General features: G+C 37.0%; 1 protein-coding gene across 1 annotated transcript in view; it reads left to right on the forward strand.

Moving 5' to 3' along the window:
• The first annotated feature begins 11,467 nt into the window (after positions 1-11,467).
• The window catches only part of LOC145999276 (uncharacterized), a 220,667-nt gene continuing 218,660 nt past the window's right edge, over positions 11,468-13,474 (forward strand). The window contains exon 1 of the mRNA XM_083136213.1: positions 11,468-11,530. The gene's annotated coding sequence lies outside the window, so the exon portion shown is untranslated. The remainder of the gene's footprint in view (positions 11,531-13,474) is intronic.

A 13,474-nucleotide genomic window follows, 5' to 3' on the forward strand; every position in this document is an offset into this window, starting at 1 on the left:
GCGACCACATGGTAGGCGTCCAAAAATGAACAATGCATCTGCTTTGGACATAATGCGTGCAGTGCAGGTGTGAGGACCACTTCGCTCCTCGCCAGTGAAAAAATATATAAACTAGGTAAATAAGCATGCTTGTAGTGCAAATATCAATTTTTGTCTTTGTGTGCATAAAAAATAAAACTACAGTCTGAAAATATTTCTGCTTCCCCACTTATTTCTTTCATGGATCTTTCTCACTGCATAATTTGTCTTAGAATGGAATACTTTATTAATCATTAGACAACATGATTGCAATAGACTTCGTCATAATAAGAATATAAATGTCAATATAAAACATTAAAAAAGAAAGAAAATTTTAAAAAAAACATATTAAAATATTACACATTCAACAATACGAAGTTTGCAAATTAAACTACATGTTATTACAGCGAATGCAATTGAAAAATAGTACTCTATTTTGATTACAATACAAGCCATGTACAAAAACCCATTCTACAGCTCTGTGATGCATTATGAGTAGACATTTACATTTTACAGGCCCTGACGGAAGTGTTCTTCAAATTCCATGACACTATATATACACAATATCGTACTAATATATTATTAATGTGTTTAGCAAACTGCTTATTTTCCAAATTAAGTATAGAAGCTGGTAGCGAATTGAATAATCTCATTCAATTATGTTTAAAATTTTGCTGAGTCTTGCATAGTCTAGCGTACAGCATTTCTATATTCAGATTGTGACTTGTATTATAGTCATGTACGCTAGATTGCAACCTAAAACTGGGGAGGTTTTCCTTATGTACATTAAACTATGATAAATATTTATAGACGGCACTGTCATAATACGGTATTCCTTAAAGAATTCCCTACATGACTCCATATCCTGTACTCTAATACAACGTATAGCCTTCTTTTGCCATTTAAAGATTTCCTTTGCACCTGTAGAGTTCCCCCATAGTAAATTACCATACAGTAAGTGTTTCCTCACTTACAGACCTTTTTAATTTCCGCAATACATATAAGACACGTGCAAGTTTCTTACATAATTCCTGGGTATGAACTGACCAGTTTAATTTTGTATCTAAATATATGCCAAGCAATTTTACATAATCCTGATTATTTAAGGTGCACGGTGGGTTATTTAAGTAGAAAAAGTTAGTTTCTGTTTTTGTCGTATTTAACACCAAGCTATTTGTTATAAACCATATAGAGGAAGCATTTAACATTTCTTTATTTTTGATACTAAGGTTAAGAATACTATGATCATTTGTAATAAATGTAGTGTCATCAGCATAGATAGCTGTTTTATATGGCAGGCAATTAGGTAGGTCATTCACATAAACTAAAAACAAAAATCGACCTAATACTGATCCTTGGGGGACACCAGGCAAAACGTCTAGCTCATCAGATTTCTTATTATCACATTTTACTATCTGTCGCCGATTAGTGAGATAAGACTTAAGAATGGATAGTTTGGTAACCTTTATTCCATAACTGTAGTTTTTTTAAATAAGATTTCATGCACAACTGTATCAAAGGCCTTACTTAAATCTATCAAAGTAGTACATGTATATGAGCCAGACTCGAAACCATTAATTATCTCATTTACAACCGTCTCTACCACATTAATAGTAGATAGCCCCGATCTGAATACAAAGTGGGCTACATTAATAAGTGAATTCTGTTCAAAATAAGGGGCCAATTGCTTTTTTACACAGTACTCTATAATTTTAGAAAACACTGGAACAAGGGACATAGGCCGGTAGTTACCAGGGTTATCTCTATCACGCTTCTTGTGGATAGGGACTGTTATAGATATTTTTAGATTATCAGGAAAAATACCATCATTTAATGTCCTGTTAATAAGATATGTAATTGGAAGAGCTATTATGTCAATTATATACTTTATAATAAAGGTTGAGACCGAAAAAATCTTCACTAGAGGAGTTTTTCATTTTTGGAACAAAAATTAAAATTTCAGTAAAACTATCAAAGTAGGAATTCAATTTCTTGAAATTTACAGGAGAAAGTTCTTACGGAATTGAGTGTGTGTGTAATTTCGGAAGTTGGTAGAAGTGTTTTCTCGCATTTTTAAATGTATTTGGCCGCTAATTCATGTATTTTTCTATAATAATGTCCGTCCAATGCACAAAAGCTGTTGCTTGCATTTCCATCCATGTACTTGAACCACATGTTGTGAGCATCTAATGACGTAATCAACAGTAAGTGTTTCCAAACACAGTTTTTTCACTATATTGCCCAACCTAAAGCAACCTAACCTAACCTTACCCTGATGGTGCATGGGGCTATCGTGAATGGTTTTTGGGGCTATTCGTGGATGGTTATATGATCCAGAATGGTTTTTGGGGCTAGTCAAGATTTGCCTGCCATTTTGAGTGTTCAGGAAGCGAGAAAAGAACGAACAATAATTACTCGATATGTCGACAATAGATACTAATTTCGTTAAAAAAAGCGAAATCTCTTTTTAAAGAAATTGGTAACAGTCTCATACATCGGAGACACATTTGTTCAATTTTACACAAGAAACTACTTACGGAAATGAGTTTCTCCAAAGTTTCCAACGTTTGTTGAGGTATTTTCTTTCATCGTGGAATATATTTGACCGGGAAATTATTTATTTTTCAAGAGAAATATCTCACTGACGCACACAATTGCCATTGCTTTCATTTGCTTGCCCTACGACAACCGGATGCTGCGTACGTTTGATGACATAAGCCCCTGTCAGTGTTTCAACCCCTCCTTTTTTATTTTTACTATGCTTGCCTAACATAACCAAACCTAACCTAACCTTATCGAAAATGGTTCGTGGGGCTATCAGTCAGCTACCGTGCATAATAGTTCATGGGGCTATCCGTCAGCTACCCGCGTATAATGTATAATTTCCACCGGTGACTAAGACGATAGTACGTATTTTTCGGTGAAGAAGGTTGAAACGCTGCATACCCAGAACTTGAGTCAAGTTGTGCCTGCCATATTGTGTGTTCCGGAAGCGAAGAAAGGAATAATAAAAAAAGCCCTCAGAATGTGAAAAATTGCATTTGTTTTCATGTAAAAAGCATAATGGCACCTTGAACTATGTTCCGCAATACTCAATTGGTAAGTACAAACCATGCAAAACACAAAATATGCAATTTTAATGTGTCTCCGATCCATGAAACTGGTACCAACAATCTTTCCCAATGCAGATTAAGTAAGTATGAATGTAAACAATTACAGAATAAATGAGTTACAGAGGATTCCCGGGGGTAACGATCAGATATACCGGAAACACATTTCTTGAAATTTACAAGATAAAGGACGAAAAAGTACTTACGGAATTTAGTTTTTGTGAACTTTCTGAAGTAGAAAAGTGTTTTTTCGCATTGTGCAAGTTATTCAGCCTGTAAATAAGGTATTTTTTGACATTCATGTATCTCTGTTGCACGATAGCTCGTGCCACCATTACTGTCGACTACGTGAATCAAATGTTCCGTGCATTCGATTACGTAACCCCCTGTTAGTGTAGCAACCACAAGGTAGTTATACAAGATGACATGTGAGCGGGATTTTTTTTTTAAATTTAATTTTCTATGTTTGCCTAACCTAACCTTCCGTGAATAGTTTGTGGATTAAAAACAATCATCTTTCTGTTAATAAGTGTTAGTGTAACAACCACGCGGTAGTTTTACAAGATGATGTGTGAGCGGGTTTTTTTTTTCTCCAATTCAATTTTCTGTTTGCCTAACCTAACTGATAAAAAAAAGGTAAAGTGTTCCCCTGTGCATAGCACCATGCCATGAAGGCGTATAGGGGGTGTGGGGGTAACGCCCCACACTTTCTTGATCCGGTCGTGAGTGGGGGTGATGTGATCAGCATCACGCCCCTGACCGCCTTTGCCCCCCAGGGTTCCTAACCTAACTGAACATAACTTAACCTTCCGTGAATGGTTTGTGGATCAATTTTCGCTTAAAAACCTTTTGTGAATAGTTTGTGCGGCATTTATCAGTTTATAAGTTTGGAAACAAGGTAACACTTTACTATACCAGAGACGGATTTCTTCAAATGTACAGGAGAAAGTACTTACGCAAATCAGTTTCTGTAGCATTGTTGATGTTCGGGAATGTAGTTTTGATCCATTTTAATGCGAATGCAAGTGGTTTTCTATGAAAATCTATGCAAGTGGTTTTCTACGAAAATCTATTTCCAACGCTCTATTGCTGCTGCTGCCATTTGCTTTCTGCACGAGAGCACAATACGCGCTATTGCTGCTGCTACAAGTCGATTTTGTTCGTATGTGCAAAATTGAACGAAAGGAGTGCTAATGGAACCTAACCTAACAGGCCTAACCTAGTAGGCATACCTCGTCCCCGTGACGGTTTGTGGGGCTATCCTGAATTTTTGGGCTAACGTCAATGGTTTTTGGGGCTGACCGTGGATGGTTTGTGGGAAATAAGGAACAACTGTAAGTACTCGTTAATGAAAGAAATAGATATTATTTTCGTTAGAAATTCATTATTTCACCTAAAGAAATGTTCCGCAATGCAAAATAGTACGTTAGCAATGTAAAAAATTGTGAAATAAATCATTGATAGGTGTATCCGGTATACTAAAGTAGTACCTGAAATACTGCATATCAGTTGACGACACAGCATATCAGCTGACAATAGACAACGTGAGTCAAAATTTCGCCACCAATTAGCAACGACCAATAAAATACTTATAATGTTAAAAATAAAGCTTTTTTCATTGACAAAAAAGTAATCCCTAGTTGCAAAATGTTCCTCTATGCATAAGAGGTAAGTAGAAATTAATTTTATTTCAAAATAAATGAGTTAAATGTGTTTCGGTAAATGTTTACTATCCTTCGGACACCTATAACTTCTGAGTTTCGTCAATTATTGACATTTCTACTTACCTATCTGCTTCGCGGATCATTTTTTAACGTGTATTCACGTTTTTTTGATCATTTTTTTTTAAAAAAAGTGTTTTTGTAACTGAAAAACGTACGTTTCCGCAAATGGTTTGTGGGCCTATGCGGGAATGGTGTGTGGGGCTATCGGCTATGCGAGAATGTTGTGTGGCGCTACGCATATTTTTTTCGAAACCAATTTTTAACCATTGTAACCTATTGTGACCCTACCTAACCTAACCTTACCGGAAATGGTTCATGGGGCTATGCATCAATGGTTGAATTTCCGCTATGAAACATTCCCACATCACACAAAACACCTTCCAGATGTTAGACAATACTACAGGAACTTATTACGGTAAGTAGTTTCTTCTGTAGAAATGAAGAAATCTGTCCGAAGGATAGTAAATTAGTACCATTTTTTTTAATCTCACTATAGTTCAATTTAGCAGTTTGATCGCCATTTTTGGCATTTTCATGTAGTTTGAGCATAATAGCTCTAAGGTTCGCTAATTTAGGAGTGAACCATGTTAGATGTGTTCTCATTTTCTTCTTACCAATGCTGATAGTTCTATATTAGACAGCACTCATAAATCCGGATGAAGCAATTTTTTATAAGCATCCTCTAGTCTGATTGTTTTTCTTTCTTTTGTGTACCATTTATTATTCGTAATTCTTGTAGGTATGTTCAAATATTTCTATTAATTTAATATTTTTTTAGAAGTATGAATTTCATATTGGACAGCACAGTTTCCTAGCATATGAAGGGCCAGGGGGAAAAACGATGAATGTTCATTCGAGACGATTTGCCAGGAAATCAAAAACAAGTATTTCTCTTTCATAAATACGTCAATATATGTCAAAATAATAATGCGTTTTTCAGGCACTTCTCACCATTTCCCAACCAAGGCGTTCTCATTCTTATAGTTCAGCTTTTGAGCTATCAGATGGCGCTGCGATCTCAAAATGGGCGAAAAATCGACATTCATCGTTTTTCCCCCTGGCCCTTCATATGGCAACGACCTATTTCAGCTTCAGTGCGAATAGCATTTTGACTTAAATTTGTACATTTTGTAGAAAAAAGTAGACCTTTTTATATGTTCATCTGGTTATCTAAACTGAACATAAATTCCAGATAAAAATCTTGAAACTATACATGCATTATTTGGTAGAATTTTGGATGCTACAGTAAATACATCTCTATCTTGATTGTGAAACTCAAGGCAAAAAAAACTCAAGGCAAAAAAAACTAACATTCCAGTCTTCAACAAAAGACCTTTTACATATTCTACATATGTGTTGCGTACTCTGCAATTTCAAGTACAGCGAAGAATATTGTCCCTTACCTTCCCACTGAGTAGAAAAAAATAATATTGAATTATCCGTTTTCACTTATTGTCTGGTCTTTCCGAAAACCTGAAAACTTCTTCGCTTCGTGGTGTGCGCGTCACAGGGGATGCTCGTTCGGCGCATATCGTATGCGCAGTTGTCCGTGGATGCATTACGTCATCGTCGAAACGCTCGGCACGGAAAAGGCTGGTTCCTTTTGCAAATATTGAGATATTTGACAACGAATATCTTCTAAAATATAGTAGCAGGGCAAAAGTTACAACTTTTACTGTTAAGATTCATCCTTTCTAATCAATTTATCACAAAGTTGATTCAAATATGTAAAATGGTTTTCAAGAAATCGTGTTTTGTTTTCTCCATTCTTCCAATGTAGGGAGTTTTAACTTAAGCGCGTTGGATTTCATTTTGCTCTATGTTTTGAAATAAGATTATTTTGTTCTTGTCAACTGAAATCATGCCTAAATGCTATGGAAAGATGTGAAAACTATTATGAGAAAACTAACGGAAGAAATCTAAAATATCACAGCTTGATTGATATAAAAAATGCGGGATTGCCCATTTTTGTGAAAAGGGCATTGTGCGAGATCTAAAAGCAGAACTTTTTAAAATTGTATGCAAATGTAAGGGTGTAATAAACGTGACTGCTTCCCGTAAAATATCACTGCACTCTCCACGTTTCTCCTCTGTTTTTTCTTTGGCGCCGTCAATAGCATCAACACGTTGTTTTTTATATATACGAGGTTTGGCTAGAAAAAAACCGGACTGATGCTATGAAATCTTTTATTCGGAATTTTGTACAACAGGAACTTTATCTCCTTCAAAGTACTCCCCTGCACGATCTGTACACCGCTCCATACGAATTTTCCATTGCTGGAAGCAGTGTTGCCAGTCATTTTCGGAGATCATGTTCATTACATCCGTCGCTTTTCTTTGCACAGCTTCTACTGTCTCAAATCTGGTTCCTTTTAGGGCAGACTTCACTATGGGGAATAAAAAGAAGTCACAGGGAGCAAGGTCCTGCGAATACGGCGGATGTTCTAACACTGGGATGCCATATTTAGTCAAAAATGTCTTCACTGACAGGGCCGTATGGACAGGAGCATTGTCTTGGTGCAGAATCCATGACTTCCGTTGCCACAAATCAGGTCGTCGTCTTCTCACTCGCTCACGAAGGGTTTTCAGCACATTAATGTAATGATGTTGGTTTACAGTTTGACCCTCGGGTACCCAATGAACGTACACAATGCCTCGAATGTCGAAAAAGACAATCATCATGGCTTTGAATTTGGACTTGCTCATGCGAGCTTTCTTGTGACGTGGCGAATTCGGGGTCTTCCAATGCATTGATTGGCGGTTTGTGGCAGGGTCGTACGTGAAAATCCACGATTCATCACAGGTTATCACTCTCTCTAAGAATGTAGGGTCTGTTTCAATGTTCTTCAAAGTGTCCGTACTAATGTTCACTCGAGCTTCCTTCTGTTCCCATGTCAGGTTCCTTGGCACGAGTTTTGAACACACTTTACTCATGTTCAAATTCTCGTGTAAAATTTGTCGAACACTTTCTTTGTCTATTCCTGTGATTTCAGCAACTGCTCTAATGGTCAATCGACGATCTTTTCGAATCACATCACTCACTTTTTGAATGTTTGTTTCCGTTTTCGACGTGCATGGTCGTCCTGAACGTGGGTTGTCTTGGACCATTTCCTGTCCTTCTTTAAACCGTTTAAACCACTCAAACACTTGTGTGCGTGATAAACACCCATCCCAGTACACAGATTTTAACATGTCGTACGCTTCTGTTGCGGATTTCCCCAGTTTGTAAAGGAACTTCATATTGACACGCTGTTCCATTTTAATACTTAGCATTTTTCCGACGGAACACAGACGCACGTTCCACTTTGTCCAAATGCCACAGCGAAACTGAGAGGCCTGCCAGGGCAATTAGTCATTCTGTAGGCAGGGTATGGTAGTATAGAATCATGCATTGCTCAACCTTCGCGCATTCGTTGTTTGCCAATAGCAACATCAATCCGGTTTTTTTCTAGCCAAACCTCGTATATATATTTGTCAGATATTTGTTTTAATTAGTATTCTGCTCGTTCCGCCACATGAACGCAACAGCTGGGGCTCAAAGGGCAGTGCAGTTACACCGGAAGAAGGCTGGGAAATTGCAGGCTTCAGAAGTTAACTCATCCAAATTAAATTAAACAGGTAGTATGTGCTCTCTCTAAATTTAAATTATAGTTCACAAATAATTTGATTAAAAGTTTTAAAATTATCTGTTTTATTTAATAGCGTATTAATTTGTGCATTCTTCTCCAGCATAGCTATAGACAGTGACCACACTACAGGGAGGGAGCAGGATCGCCCCCCCCCTATTCTCGTTCGACAATTTCTCTCTCTCTCTTATCTGCCCCCAGTAAAACGACAAAAATAAATAAATGAATGAATGCTCTTTTGGCCAAAATATGCATTTTTGTGTCGTATGAAACGGGATAATAAACATGATTGCCTAAGGAAAATATGATATACCCCTCCATCTTTACTATTGCGCCATTAGCTACAATATATTTTGATTTCTATTGTTCCCACATATTTATCTTAATTTTAGTATTGTGAATCATATTCAACTGTGTTACTTCACTTACCCCCCCCACACACACACACGCGCGTACGATTTCAGTTGTAAGTTTTAGACTAAGCTTGTCAAATGTCCACTTCTGTCTTTGTATTATTGAGTCAATTAAAAAAAATCGCCCATTTCTTCTGGACTATTTCCATTTCATAGCAATGTTTTCCCACTGGAAGCCCCTTTGCAGATCGAGATCCGGGGCTATAGCCTTCCCAAGCCACCGTCCCCTCCAAATACTGTCCTGGCCTCATGAAAGAAAAATATATGTATTTATACGAAATATTAATTTGACTTGGCAGTTTCTTTTTTCGAACAGGAATAAGTTTTAAATTTTAATAGCTTATGAATTTACACTAGAAATTTTTAGTAAAGGTTTTGCGTAACCCTAAAAGTACATTTAGAGACTGCAAGGTCAACTCTCGATATTTCAGATATATTAATAATTTTCATCACAACGTCTTGTAATAATTATTTGTTACTTCAATAACCTCCTCGCAAGTGTTTCTCGCATATTAAAACATAGATGCCATTTTCTGTTTATTTCCTTGTAATGCTGACAACCTCCGTGGCGAAGTGGTTAGCACAACCCTTTACGATGCCAAGAGCCCCAAGGTTCGAATCCCCGCTCGGGCATGGGTCTACTTTCCTTTCTTCAATTTCATCATATCATCACACATCCTCATCTTTGCGATTAGCCATATGTGACAAATAAACTAAGTCTATTAATCAATTATTTTTTTAAACTCTTTAATTCTTCTTTAGCATGCCATGTTTTGTTAAAATTATATTACGATTTGTAAAATGACGAAATTCTAAAGAAGAACACGCAACTTTCTTTGTAGCTCATCGGTCAGAAAGTTTCAGGAATATGGATTTTCAAAATGCATTTTTTTACATGTACTTTGCCCCCTTTTAAAAGTAGCGCGTTTTCAATTATGTTACTAATCATTAAAAGGATGCCTCAATACCATCTTCGAGGATAACAATTACTATTTTCCCCCTCCTAAAAGTGTAATAGCAGCGTGTTGTCATTGCTGGTATGGAAGAAACGTTTAAATTACTCGTTATATTTAAATATTGCGAATGCGATGTGAATTCCAGGAACTATAACGAAGGTGAAGCTGTGCTGAGAGCGAAGCATTTAATTATGATAATAAAAGTAACACGGGAAACGCACACGAAACTAATGTATACGCACTGGCTTTTCAAAGCGGTGCTGTTTCATCTGCACTGCACCTCGGTTGTAACTGCCTAACTGGGGGTCTCGGAAATGATTTGAAAATAAAGCAATTTACCTGTATTGCAAAGCTTGTGAGGAAATAAATGAAAACATGTTTTAATTACAACACCGGATAATGATAAATAACAATAACAACAATTTCATTGAGGCTATCAGTTTTCACTAAAAATTGACACCTGTTCCAAATTACATACATTGCTTTCGAAAAAAGAGTTATATTCATAAAGAACATTTTAACATTTACTTTCAAGGCAATAAAAGCATCTTTCCGAAAGATTATTTCGGAAAATAGAGTGAACAGACTCGTACATTCTTCCTTGCCGCATTTCAGTTATGCCAATATTATCAATCAGTTCTGTTTTCCCTGATTTATTTAAACATTTCATTTTGTTGATTCCACGGGGTGGAAAACACATGTAGGCTTTTCACTTGTCCTGAACCACAAAACGATTTAGAACAAAAAACTGAACAGTATGTTTCGCATGTTCCCCATGCTTTGAATTACTTCAACACGGCGAAGCGCAGCAGGTGTCCTACGTGGAGTGGTTCCTGAAAACCTCACCAGATGGCATATCGGATAATTTTAATCGCGAATTGTCGGGATTAAGAAAGGTAGTGCCTGCTGCCACGTTCTTTTTCTGCTGTAACCCAAAAGTGACATGCGCGTGGCAGCAAACTCGGTCTTTGCTTTATCGTGATTTCAACATGCTATGTATGCAATTACGTCTGTAACACATACTGTGATGTTTTAGCGATTACTTACACAAAAAATGTTTTAAGATTAGGTCCCTTAGCATTCTTCTAATAATAAACCTAAATGCTCTCGTAGTTAGGTTAGGTTCTGTTAGCATTAAAATAATATCGCTAAATAGTTTGTAAAGAAAAAGGTTCTAAATTACCTGTACATTCATTCCCACTAGTCATAAACTTGCATTTTTCTCGTCATCATCTGTACTTAAGATTTGTAACATCTTCTTAGCAGACTAATTACGTGGCAGGAGCAAATTTGAAGCTCATTCTTACTGCTGACACGTGCGTGGCAGCAGACTCGGCCTTAAAGAAAATTCCCGTCCCGACCAAAAATATTCTATCCCGTACACCCCTCTCCAACTGGCAGATAGTTAACAGAAAGAATAACTGGACATTGATAAACCAGCCCTTAGGAATTCTCCGGTAGATTTGGGATTTGGCCATTCTACTTTCGAGCGGACGTCATATCCAGAAAGAAGGACTTTTCTAATTTTGATCTGGCAACTCTGCAGAATGTTTGGCGCTTTGGTTACTGTTTTGTTTTTTCATCTTTTGGTAATCTGTGATCTCTTGTTTATGTTTACCCGTTTACCTCATAGGTTTACCTCGAACGAATGGAGTTCTGCAAGGCTGGTTATTTTGTTCCCGTGTAAGAAAATTAGTACCTTCAGTGGTATATACTTTGGGTGTAATGTAATTCCACTGCGTATTAGTGCCAGGGGTTTATGTAGAATTTTTCATCTATGTGTGTTCTTTAGATAGGGTGACTAGATATTTGTTGACCAAAAAGAGTATAGTCGATAGGTTGAAGGTGCGCATGCATTTTTGCTCTTTCACGGGGTGCGCAGAAATCCCGCGCGACTTCATGACAGTCTAATTATCCTGGAAATTATGCAAAATTAAAACTTCCTTTTTATTTTACACTAATTTTGCACAATAAAACTATATTTTGTGGCTACATAATATCTATTTGGAACGAGTTTACAGTACCGGACCACTCTCCAATTTCTATGAAATTTCGCCTACTCACTAATTGTGAACTCCTAATCACGAATCTGCATGTAATCATTCCCCGTCGAGTATGGAAATCGAGAAAAAAATAAATAAACTATGTATTCTTAAGGTAACATAACCCTGCCGTAAGAACAGTAGCTCCACGGAACACGCCATTTTCCCCGAATGGGTGTCACTTATCGCACAACACTTTAGCATTTAGCAACATAGTGTTCTGACGTCACGGAAGAGCGCCTTTTCATGTTAGGCAAGACAAGGTATAGTTCTCTTAGCCAAAATATTAATTTTTCTTTGTATTTATGCTAATGGAACCTAACCTAACCCCGTAGGCATTCCTCGTCTGCCGTCAATATTCAAGGTAGCAAGATTGTTGTGCGTAGAGGAAGACCATTAATGAATTGCGAAAGAAAGATGGTTCCGAATTGCTCTGTATGGACAATGACCGTGGTAAATTGCAAGGTTATTTTACAAGTTCTACACGTAAATGTACAATTTTAACACGTGACCGCCAAATATGAACTACAGATACGTCATCAGGACACCGAAATTAGTAAGTAGGCGAAATTTTATAGAAATTGCAGAGTGGTCTGGTATTGTAAACTCATGCCGGAAATTCTTGAGTCAAGGAGTAAATACTTCAGTTTGTTGACATCTTGACGTTTTCCGTTCTGTGGATTTTAAGTCATTTTTACGCGTAACATAATGAACGAAATTAAATAGCAAGGAAAAGAGTATATTTGGGAATTTTTGCAAATTGAATAGAGTATAGAGTATATGAACCTCTAAAAGAGTATAATACTCTTAAAAAGAGTATGTCTGGTCACCCTACTTTAGAGGGGTGAAATTAGCATTGAAATCAACCTGGAAGAGCGCGGAGCCTAAAGCCAAAGGGGCCCCATTCCGATTTAGTTGCTACGAATGCAATTTGGACCGAATGAAGAGTGTGCAGAATATCTCCAATTTCATTAATATTTGGTAGAGTAACTAAATTTTGCCTTCTAATCACGAATCTGTTGTTGAAATGCCGCGGTCACGTCTGGAAATCATGAAGAAAGTGCATTTTTTTTATTGTTAATTCTGTAACACATTGTTTTACGAACAAAATTATAACTATGCTTGTCTAACCTAACCTGGTAACACTTTACTATACCGGAGACGGATTTCTTCAAATTTACAGGAAAAAGTACTTACGCAAATCAGTTTCTGTAGCGTTGTTGATGTTCGGGAATGTAGTTTTGATTCATTTTAATGCGAATGCATTTGGGTATCTACGAAAATCTATTTCCGACGCGCTATTGCTGTGCTACAAGCTGATGTTGTCCGTATATGCTAAATTGAACGAAGGGTGTGCTAATGGAACCTAACCTAACAGGCCTAACCTAACCTAGTAGGCATACCTCGTCCCCGTGATGGTTCGTGGGGCTATCGTGAATTTTTGAGCTAACGTCAATGGTTTTTGGGGCTACCCGTGGATGGTTTGTGGGAAATAGGGAACAACAGTAAGTACTCATTAACGTAAGAAATAGACATTATTTTCGTTAGAATTTCATTATTTCACCTAAAGAAATGTTCCGCAATG

Source organism: Lepisma saccharinum, chromosome 15 (genome assembly GCF_977018435.1).
Source record: "Lepisma saccharinum chromosome 15, izLepSacc3.1, whole genome shotgun sequence".
Lineage (NCBI taxonomy): Eukaryota > Metazoa > Arthropoda > Insecta > Zygentoma > Lepismatidae > Lepisma > Lepisma saccharinum.